We start from the raw sequence: 22,202 nt of genomic DNA on the forward strand, positions 1-22,202 counted from the left end.
CCCGCTTCTTGTACACTGCTCTCTTGTCCCTATCCAGCTGGCTACTGGCTCTGGGAACCCCCGCTGGCTGATGGGGCAGGCAGCTGGGTGACAGTTTTGGGGAGTTAGCATCTTAGGCTCTCTTTCCAGGACCTCTCTTAGTACTCGATCTTCCTCACAGGAAGGTTATCTGAAAGGTCAGCCATTTCCTGCTCTGACCCCATGGCGGGGGCGGGGGGGGCAAGAAGGTAGGTAGGGGGTGTGGGTATTGGTGGACACTCCCAGCACTCAGTCCCTCTTACCCAGCACTGTGTCACACACCACCCAAAGCATGTGGAGCCAGCCAGGTAAAGCGTCCCCTTGGTCCAGTGAATCACCAGTCTGAGGCTGGGGTCAGAGCTAATGGACAAGATGAAGTCAGGATGAGGTCACACTGGAAATGACTTTTCCTCAAACCCTGGCAGACAATGCCCATGGCTCAGAGAAGCCTACTGCCTACTTCCCACCAGGCACCACTCTGAAGGAGCCCCGGGGACCTGATTTTAGGGAACAATTTAAGCAAAATTACTCCCTCTACTGTAAGATAGGGGCTGCTGGATCAGAACGGCCAAATTAAAAATTCTAGTTGCCCCCAAAAGATGTGCCCCAAATCTATCAGAACCCCACGCCTAACTCTTCCCTTAGATGTCGGGTAAGAACAAGCCTCAGCAGCTTGCTCAGCAATCCAGCTGGAAAAGGCTGTGCAGAAAAGCAAAGCATGGTCAGAGGTCAGAGCTCAGGCCAGTTCTTGGACCCCTTCTCCTAGCCCTGGAAAACACCCTCCACCTTTTCTGTCCCCCTTTGTCCTGTCAGCTACCGCCCTCTGCCGACCAAGAGAGAAAATGCTTGATCTCCAAGAAGGGAAGCGGCCCCATGAATACAGTGATCATCTTTTCTAAAGCTAGCAAGGACATTTAGCTTGATATGCATATTCGGAAAGTAAGCAGGAATGTCCAAGGAACAACGACTCAGTGCCCGTAAAAGACTGCACCCAAAACCTGGCAGGCACTGCTCCTGGGGGCTCCCATGAGTTGAAGAAAAGCCCAAAAGGCCATTTAATTGGGTCCCAGAGAACCCAGAGACACTGAGGCAGGTGGCAGCATCAGTAATTCACCACCACTGACTTGCCCCTCACCCATCGCATACACACACAAATACCTCTTCACCCAGCCTCTCAGCCCCCCAGGATCTGTCGTGGGGCCCAGAAACACAGACACCCCTTACTCCTGAGAGGCTGCTGCGGAGCAGGGCTGTGCCCTCAGCTCATTGGCAGATGATGGGGTCTAGGACCCGGGTACCTGGCTATCCCCCAGGCTTCTCCCATTACCTGCTGTCCCTCCTCACCCCCAGCCAGGCGCTGATATGCAGATCTCTCCCCCATGGCACCAAACTCCCGGCGTTGAGGCCAGGGAGGGGAGCAGAGCCCTCCCGCAGCCCCCGCCCCTCCGGCGGCACCGGCAACGGCAGCGTCACTGCCCTGCGTCCTGAGGGGCCGGGCCTCCAGCATCCTCCAGAAGGAGGGGCGCCTCAGCGGGGGAGGCCGGTCCATGCCCCCCCACACACACACCCGCCCACAGCCTCTCATCCGCCACTGGCTGGCCGGCCAGAGCCCCAGCCCAGCCCAGATGGTCGCGGTCTCCTGCGGTCTCCTGAGCCGGGCCCGCGGCCGGCCTCTCCCCCAACCCGGTCCCCAGCCTCCATTCCAAGGAGCCGCCGCTTCGCCGCCGCCTCTCCGCAGCACCACCACCAACCACCGGCTGATGCCCGGAGAGAGCCAGGTGCCGCGGCGCGGCCCCACCTCCAATGACCGCAGGGCCACAGCTCCCCTCAGCCCCTGGGCCACCTCCAGGACCCAGAGCTCCACCGCCACCAATTAGGTCCTGGGGATTCATAAAGGAGTCCCCTATTCCATAAGGACGTCCATCCAAGAAGCTCACGTAAGAGGAGCCCCATCCTGACTTGACCTGAGACCCCTCTCCTCCTTGGGGCCTGATGCCTGGTCCCTCCACCTGCCCGGCTTCCACACCACCAGGCTCCAAGCATGAGCCCACCTGCCCGGCTCCCTGCCGCTCCACTCCGCACTCCACTCCCTCAGCGCCCGCGAACCTGCCCAGCCGTGGAAGCCACGCCTCCAGCACAGGGAGCGAGACCACAGCCCACCCCAGCCCTACGCCTCCTCCCAGCCTGGCCTTGACATCTCCCTGCCTGCCCTCCCTGCCCCCCGCCAAGACTGCACAGGCTGTGTGCCTGGGAGCTCAGGGCAGGGCACAGGGCTAGGGCTGACCTCTGGTCTCAGAAGAGTGCCTCGAGTGCCCACACTCCCCGCGGGAGAAGGTGCTCCAACACGTGCCCACGCAGGGCTCTGCCACCCAGCACTGGGGTGAGGTCAGTGCTAGCAGAGGAAGTCCCACTGCAGAGGCTCCTCCTCTCCCGCCAGCCCTGAGGGCCCCAAGGTGCCCCACGCACACCCTCTCATTCTGCCGGCATCTGAAGCATCCACTGACTCCTTAGTACCAGGTATTTAGGGCTGAGCTCAGGGAACCCTCCCCTTCCGGGGTTGGGGCAGAGGAAGAGGGAGATGCTGAGATACCTGCCCCCCCCTTCCGCCCACCCCCAACAAACTCAACCTCAAGACTGAGGAAAGAGCCCCCAGGAGGATACTAGGATGAGTTCCTACAAGGCTCACCTCCTCACAAGCTCCTTCTCTACCTTGAAGCATACTGGGGTGGGGGATGACCCTGACAGGCAGGGGATCTATTCCAGGCAGAAGTTCCTGGGCATCTTACCACAGCTCTAACAGAAACTAGTTTTGTGGGAGGTTGTAATAACCCAAAGTCAGGAGGCTGTACTGACCCAAAGTTAGAGAAAGAAAGGCCGAAAATGACAGGCCCGTTGCTGGATGAAGGGTCTGATCGAAATCATTCCTCCTTCCTGCTTTCTCCTTACCTCCTCCACCCATAACTCCCCTGCTTCCTAATGCCATTCTGCTATAAGATATCCGCATGATCCAAACTGCCTCTAGGATTTGGGGAATCCACCCTACATGTATACCCCTCTGGTCTGTAACCTGCCCGCTTATCTCTAAAGGGAGCTGGGAGTGGCCAGGAACCAGCTTGCTTCTGCTGTCCACTCCCTTCCCCCAGCCTCTCCAGCAGCATCAGTGAAGTGACAAATCCACACTGAGGAGCAGACATGACATGTAATTTCCGGCCAAGAGATTTTTCCAAAACAATCTACCGTATTCCTGGGAATATATGCCAACCTCACCTCCAAGCCAGCCCTCTCCCACCCCTACCCTCCCTCTTCTCTAAGTCCTAGAGAGAAAACAATATATTGGGGAAGAGGAGGGGGACTTATAGTTCCTCTCCCAGAGGATTATCTTGCTTCAGCCCCACCAAGCCCAATCAGCCTCAACTCACCCCTCTGTACGTAGGCCCCAAGCTTCTGGACCAAAGCCAGGCTGGCTCCCCGTAGGACTTCATCCCAGAGGGAACTGCACCAGGCAACCCCACACCTTCAGGTCAGCCCAGGTCTGACATCACACTGGTCTGGGGAGGAGGCTGGCCTGGGGCCAACAGAGAGAGGGGGTGGTTCAGACACACGCCATGGCTGTCCACACCCTCTCCATCTCCAGGACGCGGGGGCCCAGCCCGTCCCAGGAGAGCTTGGCAAGCTGCAGTTCTGAGGAGAGGCAAAGCTGAGGCATACTGGCTTAGTGGTGCTGGGCCCCCAGGCCCCAAGTCCAGCTCTGGAGCCTCTTCACCCTTCTCCTTAACTGCTGAGATCTCCCAAAGACTTCTGAACTCGCCCTTCCTTCTCCTCTCAGTGGATGCTCTGCTCTCTGGGTGTCACTTCCTCTCCTCCCCCAGGGCTGCAATTACCACGTGCTCTGTCTCCATTTCTAACCCCCTGAAGCTCTAGGCCCACGTTTCCAGACAGTTCCAGGGCAGTTCCACCAGGAGGATGCATACGTACCACAAATTCTGTATATCCAAACTCAGCTCATGAGCACCCCTTTAAAGCTAGCTAACACATGTCCCTATACCCTGACTGAAAATATCACAAGCCAACACTGGCCACCCAGGCTAGAAACCTCACCCCCACCCCAACCATAACTTCCTACCTTCCCCACTAGGCAGGCCACAAAATCTTGTTTCTGCCTCCTTTTTATTCCTTTGATCAATACCAATGGGATTAAGAATCAGACAGACCTGAGCTGAAATCTTGGCTCTGTCACTTTCTAGTTGGGCAACTTTTGAGCAAATGACTTAACCTCTAAGACTCAGTTTCCTCATCTGTGAAATGGGAGTAAATAGCACCTCCTTCGTAGAGTGCAGATTCAATGAGATAATGAATAGCACACTTAGCACAGCACCTGGCACATAGCTGCCTATTGCTATTACTGTCATCTGAAGTCCCTCCCCTGCTTACATCCTTCTGTAACTCCTCAATAAGCCAAATACAAGGCCCTTCAGGATCTATTTCTTGCCTCTTTGTCCACCTCCATACCTTATCATTTTCTTCAAATGTCTCCATGTTCCAACCAAATCAGATACATGCCCTTCCCGATATAAAATCCATGCACAGAAATGAGTTGCATTTCTATACACTAACTATGAGACAGAAGAAAGAAATTAAAGAGTCAATCCCATTTACAACTGCACCCAAAAATATAAGATACCTAGGAATAAACCGAACCAGGTTTAGGCAAAGGATCTGTACTCAGAAAACTATAGAACACTCATGAAAGAAATTGAGGACGACACAAAGAACTGGAAAAACGCTCCATGCTCATGGTTTGGAAGAATAAATATTGTTAAAATGTCTATACTACCTAGAGCAATCTACACATTCAATGCAATCCTTATCAAAATACCATCAACTTTTTTCACAGAGCTAGAACAAATAATTCTAAGATTTGTATGGAACCAAAAAAGACCCCAAATAGCTAAAGGAATGTTAAAAAAGAAAACCAAAGCTGGTGGCATCACAGTTGCAGACTTCAAGCTCTATTACAAAGCTGTCATCATCAAGATAGTATGGTACTGGCACAAAAACAGACACATAGATCAATGGAACAGAAGACAAAACCCGGAAATGGACCCTCAACTCTATGGTCAACTAATCTTTGACAAAGCAAGAAAGAATAACCAATGGAAAAAAGACAGTCTCTTCAACAAATGCTGTTGGGAAAATTGGACAGCCACATGCAAAAGAATTAAACTGGACCATTTCCTTATACCACACACAAAAATAGACTTAAAATGCATGAAAGACCTAAATGTAAGACAGGAATCCATCAAAATCCTAGAGGAGAACACAGGCAGCAATCTTTGCGACCTCGGCCGCAGCAACTTCTTCCTAGACACATCTCCAAAGGCAAGGGAAACAAAGGCAAAAATGAACGATTGAGACTTCATCAGGATAAAGTTTTTGCACAGCAAAGGAAACAGTCAACAAAACCAAGAGACAACCTACTGAATGGGGGGAAGATATCTGCAAATGACGTATCAGATGAAGGGCTAGTATCCAAAATCTATAAAGAACTTAGCAAACTCAACGCCCAAAGAACAAATAATCCAATCAAGAAATGGGCAGAAGACATGCACAGACATTTCTCCAAAGAAGACATCCAAATGGCCAACAGATACATGAAAAAATGCTCAACATCACTCGGCATCAGAGAAATACAAATCAAAACCACAATGATATACCACCTCACACTAGTCAGAAGGGCTAAAATTAACAAGTCAGGAAACAACAGATGTTGGTGAGGATGCGGAGAAAGGGGAACCCTCCTACACTGTTGGTGGGAATGCAAGCTGGTGCAACTAACTCTGGAAAACAGTATGGAGGTTCCTCAAAAACTTGAAAACAGAGCTATGACCCAGCAACTGCACTACTAGGTGTCTACACTAAAGATACAAATGTAGTGATCCAAAGGGGCATCTGCACCCCAATGTTTATAGCAGCAATGCCCACAATAGCCAAACTATGGAAAGAGCCCACATGTTCATCGAAAGATGAATGAATAAAGAAGATGTGGAATGGGCGCCTGGGTGGCTCAGTCGTTAAGCATCTGCATTCGGCTCAGGTCATGATCCCAGGGTCCTGGGATCGAGTCCCACATCGGGCTCCCTGCTCAGCGGGAAGCCTGCTTCTCCCTCTCCTGCTCCCCCTGCTTGTGTTCCTGCTCTCGCTGTCTCTCTCTCTGTCAAATAAATAAATAAAATCTTTAAAAAAAAAAAAAAGATGTGGAATATTACTCATACATCAAAAAAAATAGAATCTTGCCATTTGCAACGATGTGGATGGAACTAGAGGGTATCATGCTAAGCAAAGTAAGTCAATCCGAGAAAGACAATTATCCTATGATCTCACTGATTTGTAGAATTTAAGAAAGAAAACAGAGGATCATAGGGGAAGAGAGGAAAAAATAAAACAAGATGAAATCAGAGAGGGAGACAAACCGTAAGACTTTTTAAAAATTATTTTAAAGATTTTACTTATTTATTTGACAGAGAGAGAGATAGTGAGAGCAGGAACACAGCAGGGGGAGTGGGAGAGGGAGAAGCAGGCTTCCCGCCAAGCAGGGAGCCTGATGTGGGACTCGATCCCAGGACCCTGGGATCATCACCTGAGCCGAAGGCAGACGCTTAACGACTGAGCCACCCAGGCACCCCAAGAGACTGTTAATCATGGGAAACAAACAGGGATGCTGGAGGGGAGGGAGGTGGAGGGGTAACTAGGTGATGGACATTAAGGAGGGCACATGATATAATGAGCACTGGGTGTTATATAGGACTGATGAATCACTGACCTCTTACCTCTGAAACTAATAATACACTATATGTTAATTGAATTTAAATTTAAAAAAAAGATACTTGCCCTTCCCTAGACACACTCCCTTCATTTAAATGTCTCTGAGCTATTCTCTTTGTGATGGTCCTTCTCTTTGTCTACATGATGAACTCCTACACATCCCTCAAGACCCATGTCATCTCCTCTGTAAACTGTTATTTCCTACCCCCAAATGGTTATTTTTACCATTCCTTCCATGTTATTTTTAAAATAATATTTGAAAACAGGAATGGTATAAACACATAATATAGTTAACCCTTGGACAACATGAGTTTGAATAGTGCAGGTCCACTTATATGTGGATTTTTTTCGATAAATACAGTACGGTACTGGAAATGCTATTTTCTCTTATGATTTTTAATAACATTTTCTTTTCTCCAGCTTACTTTGTTGTAAGAATACAGTATATAATACACATAACATATAAAATATGTACTGACTGCTGATGTTATTGGTTAAGTTTTCCAGTCAACAGGCTATCAGTAGTTAAGTTTTTGGGGAGTCAAAAGTTATGTGCAGATTTTCAACTGTGCGAGAGAGGTCAGCAGCCCTAACCCCAACGTTGTGTAAGAGTCAACTATAGTATAGTACATGTGGAAAATAGACAAATGAATTTAAAAATTTTTAATTATCCATCATGCTCTGATCCTTAATGGGTTACTGTTCTTATAACAATCTGCAATCTATATCAATACATAATTCTACTGAGAGAGTTCTATACACAAACCTCTACTGTGGTTTCTACCTTGTAAAGTAACCATCTGTTTTTATTTGTCAACTTGAATGCAGAAGCTGGCAAGGTACCTGGTCAAGAGAGTTTGCCGAAAGAGACTTCAAACCCGTAAGATGGACCCTGAAGAAAGGAGGGCTGCCTAACTTCCAGCAGATACCAGCACTAAGCCTCACTGCCTCCCCGCCTCCGCCCGCCCTGGCTTTGCTCCCTCCCAGTATTTCTAATCCAGAAAAGCAAGCACCTTTGTGGAGAGAGGGGCTGCCAATCTCATTACAGCCACTCCTGTCCCAGACCCATAAGCTACTTTGCTCCCACAAAGCCGGTTCAGCACCGGGGACGACACGGCCAGTATCTCAGGCAGAGATAGAGCCCGTGACGGGCCTGCTGCAGAAGGTGGCATTCTCACTAGACTCTGCAGGGAGAGCTGGAGTACACGACACCGCAGCGTTGATGGGAAGGAAGTCCAATGTGTCAGGCATCCCAGCCTCACCAAGGCGAGTGGGGGGCGGCTCGAGGGAGTGACAGGCTGGGAAGGCAGGGCACAAAAGCAGGGATCCAGATCAGATACAGGGACCTGCCATGCCTCATCTTCGACTGCAGCAGAGAGGGAGGTGTGACTTTCAGAGAACAAAGGAAAGAATCTGACTAAACCCCACTGCACAGACCACACTGAACTCAACTCCTCCCCAAATGTACCAACTTTTGGGTGTTGAAGTATTCTGCGGCTGTTTCGTGCTCCAGCAGCTCAAGAATGGCCCGCCAACCCTGACATCCAGAGACAGGACCCTGAGAACCCTACATATTCCTGGAGCTTTCCTCCCACCAACAGAACGACACTCGTGTGCGGCAAAGGATAAATTCCAGCAGCTGTCTGGGCTTTGTGCACATGCACACCAGGCACGTCCTGGTGCCAGGGCTGGGATGCAGGGTTCTGCAGAAAGCTGCCTCTTGCCAATCCTCTGGCCCAGGCATCATCATCACAGCACCCACTGATGCAGTGACTCCCGGGAAGGGAGGAAGGAGGCAGTCCAGCTGCCGGCAGCCAGCCACTCCCAGAGCTCTTCCAGGGCTGGGCAGGGGCTGCCGGGCTGGTCCTCTGCCTGCTGGCTCAGGCCCCGCCCCACCCCCACCCCTTCAGCAAGAGCCTTGAGCTGAAGGGGCCTATTGTTGAGCCCTGGAGGTGGGGTGGGGAAAGAAGCCAGAGCTGTGACTGGTAGAGTCACATTCATTCTGCAAGAGGGACTGCTCATCCCCTCTGGACCACGTCAGAACCAGAACCCCAGGAGCTAGCAACATCCAGTGCAGGACAGGCTGCAGGGCCCAGGAGAGGAAGGGTCTGAACCTGGGACTACTTCCCACCCACTATATCCTGCCTCTCCATTTTAGCAATAAGGAAACCCAGACCCTGAAAGGGGAAGGGACTTGCCTGGTCCAACGCACTTACAGACTATCATCCGGACCTGGGGGAGATCAACAGTTCAGAGCGGTGGTGATTCTTTTCTAGCCACAGACGGGCAGCCACGCCAAGGTCAGGGACAAGTAGAGTAAAGGTAAGGGGCCAGGAGAAGAGACCCTGCCTTATCAAGAGACACAGCAATTAGGAGACAGGCAGAAACAGGAAAGACCCGGTGTTCTCACACCTAGCTGAGGCCCTTGGCTCCAGGTCTCCCAGGACGCACCGCTGCTGAAGGAAGAGACCAGGCCAAAACTCTGGCGCCAATCCTCTCCTCAGTCACCTCACTATGTACCTACGGTGTGCTCACCCTGTGCTAGGGTTTTGAGGAAATAGGAAGAAGTTACGGTCTGGTTCTTCAAGAAGACACTATGTGCAGGTTCTTTTTTTGTTTGTTTTTAATGGAAAGCAATGGGGTTTTTAATTAACTAATTTGTTTATTTTTAGTAATCTCTATGCCCAATATGGGGCTCAAACTCAAGACCCTGAGATCAAGAGTCACAGGCTCGACTGACTGAGCCAGCCAGGTGCCCCTATGTGCAGGTTCTTTAAAAGCTTTATCTAGGGGCGCCTGGGTGGCTCAGTGGGTTAAGCACCTGACTCTTGATCTCAGCTCAGGTCTTGATCTAATTAATTAATTTAAAAACAAAAAAAGCTTTATCTTTTTTTTTTTGGTGGGCAAGAAAGCAGTTTATTGATAGTAAAGTTTATTGAGTGATAGAATACAAAGCTCCCAAAGAGGGAGGGGACCTGAGAGGGTCACCCAAGCTTTATCTTCATTGACTGATTACAAACCTCCCCTTACTACCCTGCATTATCCCTGTTTTACAGATGAGAAAACGGAGGTCTGAAGAGGTGACCAGCGTAATGCAGAGAGTAAGAGAGGAAGCCAGGACTCAGCCCATATACAACTGCACACTGAATTTCTTGGCTCAGAGATGCGGGCCCATGGAGGGCAGAGCGGGAGTCCTATCATTAAATATATACTGAATGAATTCAGGGATTCTCTGAGGAAGTTTAAAGAGAGGATAGAGGTTCCAGGAAAAGACAGCAGACTGCATACATACACATAATTCCACTCCTTCCTGAAACCTGACCAAAACTACAATTTTAAAAAGAGAAAAAAAAATGTGAGAAATTTTTTGAATGGCAGAAGTCCCTAAGGATGGGAAGAACAGCAGAGGAAATGACCACAGCAAAGCTGTGGAAGCTGGAAAGCAGCTGGGCCAGTGACAAGGGGTAGCAGAGCTGAGAAAAATCACAACCCCCAAGGTGAGAAGCACCTAAATGACCCCACGGAATCCTCAAACAGCCTGGGAAATGGAAGCCCCAAAAACCTCTATGAGAAGAAGAGGTGGCAGAGGGAAATGCTAAAAATATAGAGTATTACTTAAAAGCTATTTAAGAAGCAGTAAGACCACCTATACCCCTTCCCCCATACAAAGCCACTGGGTGACTGTCCCTCTACCACCCTGCAAAAGGCAGGGATTTCCCTACAGGGGATAATGGAACGTCTGGACTGGCACAGTGGGCCTGGTGGAGAATGAGGGGCGGGGGCGGGAGGGAGGGGTATGTGTGTGCTACATCCCAAACAAGGAAAGTGCGCATAGATGGTGAGATCCCGGTCCCCTTCTCCACTTGCTCCTGGAACATGGAGCCAGGCTTCCACCTCTTGGCAGGAGACAAGAGTGTCTCTCCTGGTGACTGTGACCAGGCCAAGGAAGGCAGAAAGATACCAACACCAGGAGTTCCCAACAAATGGCCCATCCAGGTCACCACACAAAGAAGCTCCATCACCAAGACCATCCAGTGCTGTAGCTTCCCACCCTTAGCTGAGAGCAGACAACACAAAACTACCAGACACCAAGGCAAGCCTCGGTGCAGATTCAGATTCATGGATATGGGGTAGGATCTAAGATTCTCCATTTCTAACAAGCTCCTAAGTGACACATGTTTTGGTCCAGCAGACCACAGTCTGGGAAGCAAGGGTCTTCTGGAGGTATTCTTTGCACTGGCTAGGCATTAAAATCACTTGGAGCTAGCAGAGTGTCCGCGTGGAAGCCCCACCCGCTGAGCTTCTAATCAACTTGGCCTAGGTGAGACTGAGGCATCCTATCTTAAAGCCTCTTCAGATGAATCCAGACTGGAGTTGAGAGCCACTGCTCTGGAGAAAGCCTGTAATCGTGCCAATCATTTGACTTAGCCAGAACAGTCCTGTTCTCACATATTCTCTCCCATTGTTGACACTGACCACTCTTTCTGAAGGCCCTTTACATCATGGCCATGAGCATCAGTTTATAGGATGACTTATTATACCAATGATGCTTCTCAATTCTGTGTAAGTCCCGTTAATGTCAGTGGATGGAGAAATCATTCTATTGAATTCCCAAGAAATTCATTCTGAGAATGTTCTCCTTATTAGATTCTCACACTTCTCCTAACCTTCCTAATATCTTTCTTACTTTGGACCTTAAAATTTCAGGTTAAGCCCTTTTAGGGAGGAGTTTTTTGTTTGTTTTAGTGAAATGTAGATATTTCCCTAATCAAAAATCCTACTCCATTCTCCCAATGTTCCTATTACTAAAGTTGAATTTAGCAGTTTTGTGTCTATCTCATGCATGCCACACATGGGATAAAATATCAATAGACATTTACTGCTACCAAAATAGCTAAAATTACAATAGAAGGGATGGAGGATAAAGTTCAGGTCTTCCACATAAAGATGGCAAACAGGAGAGAAAGAAATAAGAAAACCAGATGATCAGTATAGGAAGGTCCAACATCTAAACAAAAGGAGTACAGGGGAGAGCAAGGAGGGAGGGAAATGACCTAAATAAAACAAGAAAACTTCCAGACCTGAAGTACAAGTTTCCAAATTAAAAGGGTTCACTGAACATACAGTGCAAGATGAAAACAGACCCACAATGAGCTACATAATTAGGAAATCATTAGGAAACAGAATACTGGAGATAAAGAGTATCTCCAGTATCCCGTATCCAGAATATTGGAGATAAGAGAAGATCCTACACACTCCTGGGCAAGGCAGAGGGTACCACACAGGTCCCACACAGGATGTAGAGTGACTTTAGACTTCAGTGTTAACTCTAGAACCTAAACGCAATGTACTCAAGATGCCAAAGGAAGGCAATTTCCAACGTAGATCTTTGCATTCAGTTGATTGAGTATCAGGCTGGCGAGGTCTCCAAATAAGCTCCTGCCCATATACCCTCCTCTCAGGAAGGTACTAAAGGACAGGCTCTGCCAAAACCAGACAGTAAACCAACAAAGAGGAAGACGTGGACACAGGTGATCCAACACAGAAAAGCAGTGAAGGAGATGCCCAGGATGCTGAAAGGAGGTCCCAGGAGGATAGCTAAGCATCTGTGATAGACAGCAACCAGACCACGCTGCTGCAGGGCACAAGGCTCTGACGGAGACTTCTTCAGAAAGATCCATTCAATAGAACACCTAATGGAACCGACATCTTAAGGAATTCAGACAGCTACTGGAATTTGGCTAATTGAAAGGTGCATAGAAGCCTAAACAAACAAACAAAAGCAACTCCGGGGAGAACAAAAAGGTGTGCAGGAAAGGAAAAGTCATCACAATTTACTACACCGTAACAATATGAACACAGACAGGAGACTGAAGGAAAAATGAGATACTGCTAGGGTGGACAGACCGAAAAATGGGGAGGGTGGAAGGGTGGCAGTGAGGGAAATAAACTCAAATTCTCATCTTTGGCCAAGATGGAATAACAAGGTTCAGATTCACCCTCCTGACTGCAAGAAAAAAATGGACAAAATATACAAAATGGTTTTGAAGACACCAGATATCAGGAAACAAAAGAAAGTGATACCTATAACAAAAGAGGTCAGCCCTGTGGTTGAGTTTTCAGGCTCCAGCACAGAGAAGGGAACCAGTCAGATCCCAAAAGACTCCATGAGTTGAGGAGATGGAGCTGAGAGCCTGGGGAGTCTCAAGGGGCCAGAGTTCACAGAGCAGAGCATCAGAGAACAGAGAGTAGCAGCGAAGGCTGTGAAGGGACCCCCTTACGTATTTAGCTAAATACTAATCGTCACGCAAATGTGCAGAAATTACCCAAGGCTGGGGAAAATAACTATCTGAAACGACTAGAAGTAACAATGCCTGGTACTCACCAGGCTGGGAAAAGTGCCTGTTTCCACGAGCCAAACTGGAAAAGCTAGGCATTGGGTAGAATTTACAGATGGGTCTTGCCTCAGCAGGAGAATCAGCAGTCCGAGATTGAGCCTAGCTCTGGTCCTACCTAACAAGTCTTAAAAACAAGACATAAGATAATGAAACTATTTCCAAGTCACTGCATCCTAGAATAAAGCTCAAGAATAATTACAGGAATACAAAAGCACCCAGCCACAAATCAGGTAAAATTTACATTGTCTGGCATCCAACAAAAAATTATTAGGCAGGCAAAAAAGCCAGGAACTATGACCCATAATGAGGAGATAAAGCAGTTAAACAAAACCAAAACCAGAACTGACACAAATGTTAGAATTAGCAAACAAGGAAATTAAAATAATTAAACATTTAGAAATTATTACTATAAAACTATATTACTACTAAATATTAAAATATTTATTTATTTAATTTTTTTTCCCTTAAGTAGGCTCCATCAAGAGTCCAATGCTTAACTGACTGAGCTAACCAGGCACTCCTAAAAATATATTTCTAAAGAGAGTATAATTGAACTTCTAGAACAAAAACTACTACATTGTGTGAGGGGCACCTGGGTGGCTCAATTGGTTAAGCGTCTGCCTTTGGCTCAGGTCATGATCCCAGGGTCCTGGGATTGAGCCCCATGTCAGGCTCTCTACTCAGCAGGGAGTCTGCTTCTCCCTCTTATTCTCCCTCTGTGCTCTCCCTCTCTCTCTCAAATAAATAAATAAATAACTACATTGCATGACATGAAAAAATAAACTGAATGGAATTAAAGGCAGATTGGACACTGCAGATGAAAAACCTGGTGAATTTGAAGACACAGTAACAGAAACTGTGGAGAGGAAAAATAAAATTCTTTTTTAAATAAACAAAGCATCAGTGAGCAGTGGGACAATTTCAAGTGGCCTAACATTTGTATCATTGGAGTTCCCTGAGGAAAGGAGAGAAAGTTGCAAATAGAAACATATTTGAAGAATTAATAGCCAAAATATTTCCACATTTGACAAAGACTATAAGCCTGCAGACTCAAAAAAGTTCAATGAACTCCAAGCACAAGACACAAGAAGAAAACTATACCAACATACCTCATAATCAAATTGTTCAAAATCAGTTATAAAGAGAAAATCTTAAAGTGTAGCTAGGGAGGGCAAAGGAGATAGGTTATAGACAGAGAGCAAAGATAACAATGACAGCAGAGGGGGCGCCTGGCTGGCTCAGTCAGGGGAGCATGTGACTCTTGATCTCAGGGTTGTGAGTTCAAGCCCCACATTGGGCACAGAGCTTACTTAAAAAAAAGGGGGGGGGGGTGCCTGGGTGGCTCAGTTGGCTAAGCAACTGCCTTCAGCTCAGGTCATGATCTCAGGGTCCTGGGATCGAGCCCCGCATCGGGCTCCCTGCTCGGCGGGGGGCCTGCTTCTTCCTCTCCCATTCCCCCTGCTTGTGTTCCCTCTCTCACTCTCTGTCAAATAAATAAAATCTTAAAAAAAAAAAAAAGATGACAGCAAATTTCATACAGAACTGGAAATGAGAAGACAGTGGCACAACATTATTTACGTACTGAAAGAATAAACTAATGACCTAGAATTCTAGTCCAATGGAAATATCTTAAAAAAAAAAAAAAAAAAAAAGACTACGGGGACCTGGGAGGCTCAGTTGGTTAGGCGTCTGCCTTTGGCTCGGGTCATGATCCCAGGGTCCTGGGATCAAGCCCCATATCAGGGTCTCTGCTCAGCAGGGAGTCTGCTTCTCTCTCTGCCCTTCACCCTGCTCATGTTCACTTTCTCTCAAATAAATAAAATCTTTAAAAAAAAAAGTAAAAGACTAAATAAACTTTTTAAACATACAAAAGCTGAAAGAATTAACACCAGCAGACCTGCACTACCATAAAAGATGTCCTTAAAACAGAAGGAAAATAATACCATATAAAAATATGGATCTATGCAAAGAAATTAAGCACTGGAGGGGCGCCTGGGCGGCTCAGTCAGTTGAGCATCCAACTCTTAGTTTCCATTCAGGTCATGATCTCAGGGTTGTGAGATCGAGTCCCAGGTCAGGCGCTACACTCAGCACAGAGTCGGCTTGAGATTCTTTCCCCCTCCCTTGTCCTGTCCTCCCCCCAACTCCTCCCCTTGCTCATGCTTTCTCTAAGTAAATAAAAGAAAAAAGAAAAGGGGGAGGCTGAGTGACTCAGTTGGTTAAGCATCTCCCTCTGGCTCAGGTCATGATCTCAGGGTCCTGGGATCAAGCCCACTCAGCGGGTAGTCTGTTCCTCCCTCTCCCTCTGCCCCACCTCCCCTCCTCCCACTTGTGCACCCTCTCTAATAAATAAAATCCTAAAAAAAAAAAAAAAAAAAGACGGGCGCCTAGGTGGCTCAGTCAGTTAAGTGCCTGCCTTCAACTCAGGTCATGATCTCAAGATCTTGGGATTGAGCCCCACAACAGGCTCCCTGCTCAGCAGGGAGTCTGCTTCTCCCTCTCCCTCTGCTCTCCCCCCCACTCATTCTCTCGCTCTCAAATAAATAAATAAATAAATCTTTTAAAAAAAATGAAGCACTGGAAATAGCAACTACATGGGTAAATAGTTAAGATGTTTTTATTATTTAATTACTTTAAAAGCTAAATTGACTGTTTAAACAAAAATAAGACCAGTATAGTGTGGGTTTACAACGTGTATAAGAGTAATTTTTGACAATAATAGCATAAACAGAGGAAATAAAAATATAGGTTTTTATACTATTATCTATTTACACTATTACTAATAAAAATGTAGATATTTATAAAGACAGACTATAAGATAAAGATGTATGAGTCCCATAGACAGTACAAGAAAACTGTCCTCATAAACATAAATATCCTCTTAACTCTAGGAAACAAACTGAGGGCTGCTGGAGGGAAGGTAGGAGGGGGATGGGGTACCTGGGTGATGGGCATTAAAGAGGGCACGTGATGTAATGAGCACTGGGTGTTATATGCAACTGAAGAATTACTGAACTTTACATCTGAAACTAATGATACATTCTATGTTAGCTACTTGCATTTAAATAAGATTTAAAAAAAGATGCAAAATTCTTAACAAATTCTTTAGCAAACAGAATCCAACAATACAGCTAAAGAATAATATACTATGACCAAGTGGAGTTTGTCCTCGGAATGCAAGGTTGGTTTAACATTTGAAAATCAGTTTTAACAAATCAGTTAATTCAACATATTAACTAAAAAAGAAAATCCTACAGTCACAGGAAAAAAACCTTTGACAAAAGCAAAATAGGAATAGAGGGAGCACAACCTGATAAAGACCATATATGAAAAACCTACAGCTAACATCATGCATAATGGTGAGAGACTGAATGTCTTTCCCTGAAGATCAGGAACAAGTAATCTCATCTTCTATTCAACCTTATACCAGAGGACATAGCCAGGGCAATCAGACAAGAAAAAGAAATAATTGTCAGGCATAAGGATCAGAAAGGAAGCAGTAAAACTGTCTTTATTACAAATGACATGGTAGTCTATGTATAAAATCCAATGGAAGCTAAAAAAAAAAGCTACTAGAATACATTTTTTTAAAAGATTTTATTTATTTATCTGACAGACAGAGACGTAGCGAGAGAGGGAACACAAGCAGGGGGAGTGGGAGAGGGAGAAGCAGGCCTCCCTCAGAGCGGAGAGCCCGATACGGGGCTCAATCTCAGGACCCTGGGATCATGACCTGAGCCGAAAGCAGACGCTTAATGACTGAGCCACCCAGGCACCCCTAGAATACATTTAACAGGTGGTAGGATTCAAGGTCAATATACAAAAATCAGTTGTGTTTATATATACACTATAGGAACAGGAAATTGAAATTTAAAAACAACACCATTTTATAGCAGCATTAGTGACAACAGCCAAAAGGTGAAAGCAACCACCAGTGGATGAGTAGAGAAACAAAATGTGGTATATTCTTACAATGGATGAGTATTCAGCCTTAAAAGAGAAGGAAATTCTAACACATGGCACAACACGGATGAACCTTGAGTACACTGAGCATGGTAAGTGAAAAAAGCCAGTCACCAAAGGACAAATACTGTATGATTCTATTCCTATGAGGTATTTAGAATAGTCAAATTCATAAAGTACAACGTGGCTTCAAGGGCTGGGGTGGAGGGGGAATGGAGAGCTATTGTTTAATAGGTACAGAGTTTCAATTTTGCAAGATGAAAAAGTTCTGGAGATAGATGGTGGTGATAGTTGCACAACAATGTGAATGTACCTGACACTACTGAACTATACCCTGAAAGATGCTTAAAATGGTATATTTTACGTTATATATATTTTACCACAATTAAGATAAATAAAAAAGCCAAACACCATGTAAAAACACCATTTACAATAGCATAAAAAATACATAATACTTAAGTATATCTGACAAAAAATGTGAAAGATCTGTATACCTAAACTACAAAACATTGGTGAAATTCTTAAAAATCCAGATAAATACAGACACAAACATTGTTTATGGGTCCGAAGGTCCAATATTGCTAAGATAATGGACATCTCCCCAAATTCATCTACAGATCCAATGTAATCCTAACCAAAATCCTGGTGAGCTTTCTTGTAGAAATTAACAAACTGATTCTAAAACTCATATGAAAGTGCAAAGAACGTGGGGTAACTAAAACAATTTTGAAAAGGAAGAACAAAGTTCAAGATCTTATCCTGATTTCAAGATATCCCATAATCTACAGTGATCAAGATAGTGTGGTAGTAGGATAAAGACAGACAAATTGATCAATGGAACAAAAGAGAGTCCAGAATTACTTTTACACATATACAGACAATTGATTTTTGACAAAAGGTGCAAAGGCAATTCCATGTAAAGACAAGTCTTTTCAACAAATGGTGCTGGAATAGTTGGATCTCAACAGGCAAAAAGCTGAATTTCAATTCATACCTTGCACCATATACAAGAATTAACCCTGAACGGTTCACAGACCTGAATGTAAAACCCATAACCATAAACCTTCTAGAAGTGGGCACCTGGGTGGCTCAGTCAGTACAGCATGAGACTCTTGATCTTGGGACTGTGAATTCAAGCCCCTACCCTGGGTATAGAGATTACTTAAAAACAAAATCTTAAAAAATAATAATAAATAAAACTTCTAGAAGAAAAACAGGAGAAAACCATTGGCTGTGGCTTAGGCAAAGATTTCTTGGACATGACACCAAAAGCACAAACCATAAAAGAACTAGTTGTTAAACTGGAGTTCATTAAAATTTAAAATTCTGCTTGTCAAAAGACACTGTTAAAAGAATTAAAATGCAAGCCAAAGACTGGAAGGAAATATGTGCAATCAAACATATCTAATCCCAACATATTCAATAAAGGGTTTGTATGCAGAATATATAAAGAACTTGCAAAACTGAATACGAAAAAAACTCCACGAATGAAAAATGGGTAAAGGATTTTTTTCTTGTTTCGTTTTATTTTTAAAAGATTTTTATTTATTTATTTATTTGACCGAGAGAGAGAGAGAGAGAGAGAGAGAGAGAGAGAGAAAGAGAGAGAGAGAGAGAGCGCACAAGCAGGGGAAGGGGCAGAGGGAGAGGGACAAGCAGGGAGCCCCTTGTGCGGCTCAATCCCAGGGTCCTGGGATCATGACCTGAGCTGACTGCCGATGCTTAATGACTCGGCCATCCAGGCGCCCCTGGGTAAACCATCTGAACAGACACAGCACCAGATATACAAATGGCAAATTAGCACCTGAAAAGATGCTCAGTAATACTAGTCATTAGGGAAATGCAAATTAAAATCACAATGAGATAACCACTGCAGACCTATTAGAATGTCTAAAATTAAAGAGACTGATCACACCAAGTGTTGGCAAAAAAGTGGACAAACTGGAACTTTCATCCACAATTGGCAGGTATGTAAAATAGTACAACCACTCTGGAAAACAGTCTGGCAATTTCCTTAAAAGTTAAATGTATCCCTACTGTATGACTCACAATTCCAGTCCTAAGGATTTACCCAAGAGAAATAAAATAAGATGTCTACAGAAACACTTACACATATGTTCACAGTTGTATTTGTAATAACCAAAAACTAAAAACAACCCATCAACAGGAAAATGGATAGACTGTGGTATATACATAAAAGGGACTGCTACTCAGCAATCAAAATGAAGGAGTTACTGAAATACACAACAGGAATGAATCTCAAAATAATTATGCTGAGTGAAAAAAGCCAGGCAAAAAAAGAGCACACTCTGTCTGATTCCACTGACATAAAATTCTAGGTAATGTGGACTAACGTACAGTGACAGAAAGCAGACCAGTCTATTGCCTGGGGAAAAAGGATAGCAAAGGAGGGGCAGGATGAAGGAATTAGGAAGGGGCACAAAAAACTCTGGGAGGTTTGGGAGTAATAGGAATGTTCATTATCTTGACTGTGGTGGTGGTTTCACGGATATACACATACGCTGAAACTTACTGTTTTAAATATGTTCCATTCACTGTGTATCATTATACCTCAATAAAGCTGTCATTAAAAACAAAAAGAATAAAACTTCATTTTCCAGAATAAAGCACAGGGCAGGGGATAATCTTGGATTTAGGGACCAGAAGACAAGATCTGGGAGCACAGACACCTGCTCCCTGACATCTGCCAGCCAGGGCTCCCGAGAAAGCGGGCACCAGACAGCCGAAGAGGGGTCTGAGCCCTCTACACTCAGGACAGAGTAGGGAAAATCACGGCCCACGGCACAGAAACCGAAGCCCAGAGACAGTGTCTTGCCCCAGGAGGTTACACAGCTAGGAAGTGGTCTAAATCCGGATCTGTCCAAGTTCTTCTCCTCATCTACCACAAATTCAAACAAGTTGACCTGAACTAGGATAAAGATATATGTGTGTACATGTTTAGAACAGACAATTCTCTCCATTGAAGCCAGAGAGCCAGAACCAGTTTGGCCATCCCAGAAGGGCCAGGTACCATGGACACAGCAGCTGAACTTCCGGTGCACGAGTGTTTGGGGTGGCAGTGTGACAGGCAGGCGTGGGACGAAGCTGACAGTCGGTTTGGGGTTTGCATCAGGAGCAGACTAACCGGCTCCTCCAGCACAGTCCCAGCAGCTGCTTGCCTAAGGCTTTGCTGGGCAGCCACCACCACCACTACTCCCCCTGCCTGGACAAGAGAGAACTATCTGCAACCACACAGGTTCAGACAAGGGTCTGGGGGCCATTTGACTCAGAGACCACGCCTTTAGTTGGGTCAAAGATGGGACCCAGCTGAGGCCGGCAGCAACCCTGCACCCACCCCAACCTGAGGGCTAGAGAAGCAGGAACTCATACGGTGCCAGGTAAGAGGTGAACAACCCTAGGAGGATGAGGCCCAAACACTGGCCAACCAAGCCCCTCTAGGCCAGGAATGAGTAGGCCTGGCACCCAGGCCATGGGGCAGTCCACAAGAAGCCAAATATAGTCCCCACCCCTGCAAGCCCCACCTCTAGGCTGGGCTAGGAGCTGGCCCTGGCCAGTACAGAACCCATGATGCCACAGCTGCCCCTCTGTCCATCTCCATGGGTGGCGCTGAGCTCTGGGCCACAGAGGATGCCCAGAGTCCAGCAGTATGGACACCCCCTCTTCAACCACCCCTTTCAGGTTGGGGTCCTGAGAGCCCACCCCGAGAAGGCCTCACCAGCAGTTCTCTGCCCTTCTGCCCCTATTCATCCTTGGCCCTGGGCCCTATGTTATTAATCAGCTGTGACAAGAAGGTGTGATGGGAGCAGGTCAGGTTCGAGCTCAAGTCGCCAGCAGCCACACGCACATCTCAGATCACGCGGCAAACGGTTACTAGATAAGATCCTGTTAATGCAATGCTGCCCCTTCCCTTTTATGGAATGTGTTTTGAGGACCTGAGGAAACCTGTGCTGATTGCACCATCCCAGCCCTGGCATGGAGGCACCCCATCAACAGGGGTAGACAGCTAGAGGGGTGGCTACCTCCTCTGCAACCTCAGCCTGGGGCTACCCCTCTCCTCCTTCTGCCCAGGCCTGGCAGCCGCCCAGATAGTCTCATCTCCAGTCTAGACGCTAAGGAAATGCCCCATCACTTCAGCTGGCATTTTTAGTAGTTGGGGGAGGGATCCTGTCTCGCTCTTGAAAACTGCACTGCTTCCTCTCTCCCCACGTTTAAACACAGGAGGGTGAACACGAGCAGTTTGGAGACCACCCTCTCCTGAAACAGCTGCAGCCCCCTGCTTCAAAACACACCAACTCCCGCTGCGAAGAGAATTCCGTTTCCTTACCTGCTGCCTTCTGCTGCCTCCCTGCAGACAGTTTCCACGAGGTCCAGGCTGAGGTGGCAGAAGAGGATCCAACAGGACACACTGCCTGCTCTCGGGCAGTGGCTTCCAACGCTCCAATCCCCAAACCCCTACATCTTGCGCTCACCTCGGCCCTGGAGCGATCCTCGTGCCGGGCAGCCGGCCTGCCGGTTACCACCTCCTCCTCCGCCGGCGCCTCCGGATCCTGTGCCCCTCAGGGGGCCCCTCTGCCTCCTGGGACCCCTTCTCGTCCAGGTATGTCTCCTGGACAGCCCGCACCACCTGTCCTTCCTGCACCCCAGGAAGCCAATTTGCTTCCTGCACCCCCAGGCGCCCCTCCCCCTCAGGCCCCTGGGGCCCCACAGGCCGGGCCCTCCCCGCTAGCTCGAGTCTCTCCCGGCGTGCTGGGGCCGCTCCCAGGACCACCGCCTCCCGCCTGAGGTGCCCACAGCTCTCCCAGTACTGCCCCCCCTGCTCCCCGGAACTTTCAAGCCCCTCCCCGCGCTCCCCGAACTCGGAGAGCGGCTCGGACCGCTGCAGCAGCCTGCGTGGGCTCCCCTCCCCCTGCTCCTGCACCCCGGCGCGGGCCTCCCCACGCTCCTGCACTGCGGGGCTGCCTCCCCCCTTCTCCTGGTGCT

The 22,202-nt window shown here is 47.1% G+C and overlaps 1 protein-coding gene across 4 annotated transcripts in view; it reads right to left on the reverse strand.

Annotated features, from left to right (window-relative positions):
• The window catches only part of TNK2 (tyrosine kinase non receptor 2), a 45,934-nt gene extending 24,047 nt beyond the window's left edge, over nucleotides 1-21,887 (reverse strand). The window contains exons 1-2 of one of the 4 annotated variants that reach the window (XM_028100949.2): nucleotides 21,692-21,884; nucleotides 21,547-21,567 (exon numbers count right to left, since the gene is read on the reverse strand). The gene's annotated coding sequence lies outside the window, so the exon portion shown is untranslated. Of the gene's footprint in view, nucleotides 1-21,546 lie in introns of all 4 variants that reach the window. The other 3 variants (XM_088024908.1, XM_028100951.2, XM_028100953.2) reach the window with 3 other exon arrangements.
• Between the last annotated feature and the right edge of the window lie 315 nt (nucleotides 21,888-22,202).

The sequence above is a fragment of the Eumetopias jubatus genome, unplaced genomic scaffold (assembly GCF_037043125.1).
Source record: "Eumetopias jubatus isolate StellerSeaLion01/CBP00866 unplaced genomic scaffold, mEumJub1_p1.0 scaffold_1, whole genome shotgun sequence".
NCBI classification, from domain to species: domain Eukaryota; kingdom Metazoa; phylum Chordata; class Mammalia; order Carnivora; family Otariidae; genus Eumetopias; species Eumetopias jubatus.